Source organism: Heptranchias perlo, unplaced genomic scaffold, assembly GCF_035084215.1.
Source record: "Heptranchias perlo isolate sHepPer1 unplaced genomic scaffold, sHepPer1.hap1 HAP1_SCAFFOLD_396, whole genome shotgun sequence".
Taxonomy (NCBI): Eukaryota; Metazoa; Chordata; class Chondrichthyes; order Hexanchiformes; family Hexanchidae; genus Heptranchias; species Heptranchias perlo.
Window position 1 is genome coordinate 225001 of NW_027139408.1, and position 5000 is coordinate 230000.

The 5000-nt window shown below is 52.3% G+C and overlaps 4 pseudogenes; all 4 read right to left on the reverse strand.

Moving 5' to 3' along the window:
- Window positions 1-1564: 1564 nt before the first annotated feature.
- LOC137312150 (U2 spliceosomal RNA) lies at window positions 1565-1681 on the reverse strand (annotated as a pseudogene).
- Window positions 1682-2642: 961 nt separating this feature from the next.
- On the reverse strand, window positions 2643-2759 carry LOC137312151 (U2 spliceosomal RNA; annotated as a pseudogene).
- Window positions 2760-3720: 961 nt separating this feature from the next.
- On the reverse strand, window positions 3721-3837 carry LOC137312124 (U2 spliceosomal RNA; annotated as a pseudogene).
- Window positions 3838-4802: 965 nt separating this feature from the next.
- LOC137312115 (U2 spliceosomal RNA) lies at window positions 4803-4919 on the reverse strand (annotated as a pseudogene).
- Window positions 4920-5000: the final 81 nt, after the last annotated feature.

Genomic DNA, 5000 nt, shown 5'->3' on the forward strand with positions numbered 1-5000 from the left:
AAAAGTTGAAGTGGCAACTCAAGATTTATTTTGGGCAACTCATTAACCAGATTTTTTGTTCATTTGGTTTATGAGTTGCCAAGTGTAAATCTGGTTAATGAGTTGCCACTTCAACTTTTCACTGCGGTTGGTTACAGTCGGTGTTCTCGGGCTTAATATTCGCCCCGGGGGGGGGGGGGGGGGGGTGTATAGCGGGCGATGGCCGGTGTGGAGTGCGTTTTTTGGGGGTTGATTTTCACTTTGCCTCGCTGGTGGAATTTGTGGGAGGCAGGCAAGGGGAATGGTGTGGGCTGGTGGGCGGCAAGGGAGATGCTTGCTTCGGGGTGTTATCCTCACTTTGGTCCGCTGGTGAGAGTAGGCAGCGGCAGGCCGGCAGGCAGGCAGGCAGGCAAGTGTGATGTAGTGTGGGGTGCAGTGCAGTGCGGTGCGGTGCTGCCCTGTCGTTTATGAAAGGTTGTAATGACACTGCTTTGCAGCTGACCATGTCCACTGATTTGTGACGCCCGTATGGAGGCTGATATCTCAGGAGGGCCGAGGCCGATTTCCTCCGGGGACGGCTCGTCGCGTGCGGCAGGACGAGGCGCAGCGGACGGTACCGAGCGCTCGGAGGTGCGGCGCTGCCCGCCGGAGGTACAGCGAAAGTCTGCGAACCGCTTTCCGCCTCCTCTCACCGCACGGCTCTCCTTTTCACCCACTGGCGGATTTTCACCCTCCGACTGCTCGCTACCGTCCGCTGCGCCTGGTCCGGGCCCTGTCCATTGTCATGTTAATGGCAGGGCGGGGCAGGACTGCTTTCACCAGGAACCCGGTTTTCTGGGTCAGAGGTTCCAGGGGACCTGTTTTGTGCGGACTTCCCTGTGTCCGTCCCTCCATGCCTTCCCCCCAGGACTTCCTTCTGAACACCTTTGTCGTTTGAGCGAGGGCCAAAAGCCTGCCTGTGAAAGGGAAGGATCAGCCGGTCAGCCCCCTGTTGGTCGCTGCTGCCAGTGCAGCAGGCGTGCGTGTGTATTCGGCCTCGTGTCCAGGTCCCTCAGGGACTTGAGGCAACTCTCCCCGGTGGTCTCGTGGTCAGGACCGGGCTTCGAATCCCGGTTGGGGGGGGATGACTTTCTGCTGCAGATTAATTGGCACCTCTGAAAGAAAGTCTCCCCTCCTGAGCGTAAAGCTCCACCCTCACCACCACCACCACCGCCACCTTTTCCTCCCCTTGACAAACAGACAGACAGACAGACAGACAGACAGTCAGTCCAGTTCGGGAGCGCAGCTTTCATTTGGAAGCAGACCCTGCTTGTTTAAAGTCAACGACGCCAAGTTATTTTGCACTTTGAATTATATCGCTCCGTGCGAGCGGCACTCAGCCTTGGAGAAGAAAAAAATACCACTGAGCTGAGAAAGTTCTTTTTAAAAAGGTTTCCTTCCACAGCAGCTCTGAGTGAGAGAGAGAGAGAGATATCAGCTTTATTCTCAGTAATAATACACACACACACACACACACACACACACACACACACACACACAGAGACACTGGGAAAGAGCTGATTTTCCTTTTGAATATCTCCCCACGGGGAGCTGCACCGTTCCCAGAAACACTGCAATACTGGGTCGATGCGTGGAGTGGACGGAGCAAGCCCCTATTCCATCTCCCTGTTCTAAAAATCAATTAAAAATAATAATAAATAATATGTGTGTGTGTGTGTGTGTGTGTGTGTGTGTGTGTGTCGGTGTCAGTATCAGTCAGTGAGTCAGTGTCTCTCTCTCTCTCTCTCTCACTCAGAGCTGCTGTGGAAGGAAACTTTTTTAAAAAGAACTTGCATATTGAAAGAAAGATGTGTCTCAAGCTGCCGGGCCCTGTCCATTGTCATGTCAATGGCAGGACTGCTTTCACCAGGAACCCGTTTTTCTGGGTCAGAGGTTCCAGGGGACCTGTTTTGTGCGGACTTCCCTGTGTCCGTCCCTCCCTGCCTGCCTTCCCCCCAGGACTTCCTTCTGAACACCTTTGTCGTTTCAGCGAGGGCCAAAAGCCTGCCTGTGAAAGGGAAGGATCAGCCGGTCAGCCCCCTGTTGGTCGCTGCTGCCAGTGCAGCAGGCGTGCGTGTGTATTCGGCCTCGTGTCCAGGTCCCTCAGGGACTTGAGGCAACTCTCCCCGGTGGTCTCGTGGTCAGGACCGGGCTTCGAATCCCGGTCGGGGGGGATGGCTTTCTGCTGCAGATTAATTGGCACCTCTGAAAGAAAGTCTCCCCTCCTGAGCGTAAAGCTCCACCCTCACCACCACCGCCGCCTTTTCCACCCCTTGACAAACAGACAGACAGACAGACAGTCAGTCCAGTTCGGGAGCGCAGCTTTCATTTGGAAGCAGACCCTGCTTGTTTCAAGTCAACGACGCCAAGTTATTTTGCACTTTGAATTATATCGCTACGTGCGAGCGGCACTCAGCCTTGGAGAAGAAAAAAATACCACTGAGCTGAGAAAGTTCTTTTTAAAAAGGTTTCCTTCCACAGCAGCTCTGAGTGAGAGAGAGAGAGGGAGAGAGAGAGAGAGAGAGATATCAGCTTTATTCTCAGTAATAATACACACACACACACACACACACACACAGAGACACTGGGAAAGAGCTGATTTTCCTTTTGAATATCTCCCCACGGGGAGCTGCACCGTTCCCAGAAACACTGCAATACTGGGTCGATGCGTGGAGTGGACGGAGCAAGCCCCTATTCCATCTCCCTGTTCTAAAAATCAATTAAAAATAATAATAAATAATATGTGTGTGTGTGTGTGTGTGTGTGTGTGTGTGTGTGTCGGTGTCAGTATCAGTCAGTGAGTCAGTGTCTCTCTCTCTCTCTCTCTCACTCAGAGCTGCTGTGGAAGGAAACTTTTTTAAAAAGAACTTGCATATTGAAAGAAAGATGTGTCTCAAGCTGCCGGGCCCTGTCCATTGTCATGTCAATGGCAGGACTGCTTTCACCAGGAACCCGTTTTTCTGGGTCAGAGGTTCCAGGGGACCTGTTTTGTGCGGACTTCCCTGTGTCCGTCCCTCCCTGCCTGCCTTCCCCCCAGGACTTCCTTCTGAACACCTTTGTCGTTTCAGCGAGGGCCAAAAGCCTGCCTGTGAAAGGGAAGGATCAGCCGGTCAGCCCCCTGTTGGTCGCTGCTGCCAGTGCAGCAGGCGTGCGTGTGTATTCGGCCTCGTGTCCAGGTCCCTCAGGGACTTGAGGCAACTCTCCCCGGTGGTCTCGTGGTCAGGACCGGGCTTCGAATCCCGGTCGGGGGGGATGGCTTTCTGCTGCAGATTAATTGGCACCTCTGAAAGAAAGTCTCCCCTCCTGAGCGTAAAGCTCCACCCTCACCACCACCGCCGCCTTTTCCACCCCTTGACAAACAGACAGACAGACAGACAGTCAGTCCAGTTCGGGAGCGCAGCTTTCATTTGGAAGCAGACCCTGCTTGTTTCAAGTCAACGACGCCAAGTTATTTTGCACTTTGAATTATATCGCTACGTGCGAGCGGCACTCAGCCTTGGAGAAGAAAAAAATACCACTGAGCTGAGAAAGTTCTTTTTAAAAAGGTTTCCTTCCACAGCAGCTCTGAGTGAGAGAGAGAGAGGGAGAGAGAGAGAGAGAGAGATATCAGCTTTATTCTCAGTAATAATACACACACACACACACACACACACACAGAGACACTGGGAAAGAGCTGATTTTCCTTTTGAATATCTCCCCACGGGGAGCTGCACCGTTCCCAGAGACACTGCAATACTGGGTCGATGCGTGGAGTGGACGGAGCAAGCCCCTATTCCATCTCCCTGTTCTAAAAATCAATTAAAAATAATAATAAATAATATGTGTGTGTGTGTGTGTGTGTGTGTGTGTGTGTGTGTGTCGGTGTCAGTATCAGTCAGTGAGTCAGTGTCTCTCTCTCTCTCTCTCTCTCTCTCTCACTCAGAGCTGCTGTGGAAGGAAACTTTTTTAAAAAGGACTTGCATATTGAAAGAAAGATGTGTCTCAAGCTGCCGGGCCCTGTCCATTGTCATGTCAATGGCAGGACTGCTTTCACCAGGAACCCGTTTTTCTGGGTCAGAGGTTCCAGGGGACCTGTTTTGTGCGGACTTCCCTGTGTCCGTCCCTCCCTGCCTGCCTTCCCCCCAGGACTTCCTTCTGAACACCTTTGTCGTTTGAGCGAGGGCCAAAAGCCTGCCTGTGAAAGGGAAGGATCAGCCGGTCAGCCCCCTGTTGGTCGCTGCTGCCAGTGCAGCAGGCGTGCGTGTGTATTCGGCCTCGTGTCCAGGTCCCTCAGGGACTTGAGGCAACTCTCCCCGGTGGTCATGTGGTCAGGACCGGGCTTCGAATCCCGGTCGGGGGGGATGACTTTCTGCTGCAGATTAATTGGCACCTCTGAAAGAAAGTCTCCCCTCCTGAGCGTAAAGCTCCACCCTCACCACCACCGCCGCCTTTTCCACCCCTTGACAAACAGACAGACAGACAGACAGACAGTCAGTCCAGTTCGGGAGCGCAGCTTTCATTTGGAAGCAGACCCTGCTTGTTTCAAGTCAACGACGCCAAGTTATTTTGCACTTTGAATTATATCGCTACGTGCGAGCGGCACTCAGCCTTGGAGAAGAAAAAAATACCACTGAGCTGAGAAAGGTCTTTTTAAAACGGTTTCCTTCCACAGCAGCTCTGAGTGAGAGAGAGAGAGAGAGAGAGAGATATCAGCTTTATTCTCAGTAATAATACACACACACACACACACACACACTCAGAGACACTGGGAAAGAGCTGTTTTTCCTTTTGAATATCTCCCCACAGGGAGCTGCACCGTTCCCAGAAACACTGCAATACTGGGTCGATGCGTGGAGTGGACAGAGCAAGCCCCTTTTCCATCTCCCTGTTCTAAAAATCAATTTAAAATAATAATAAATAATATGTGTGTGTGTGTGTGTGTGTGTGTCGGTGTCAGTATCAGTCAGTCAGTCAGTGTCTCTCTCTCTCTCTCCCTCACACTC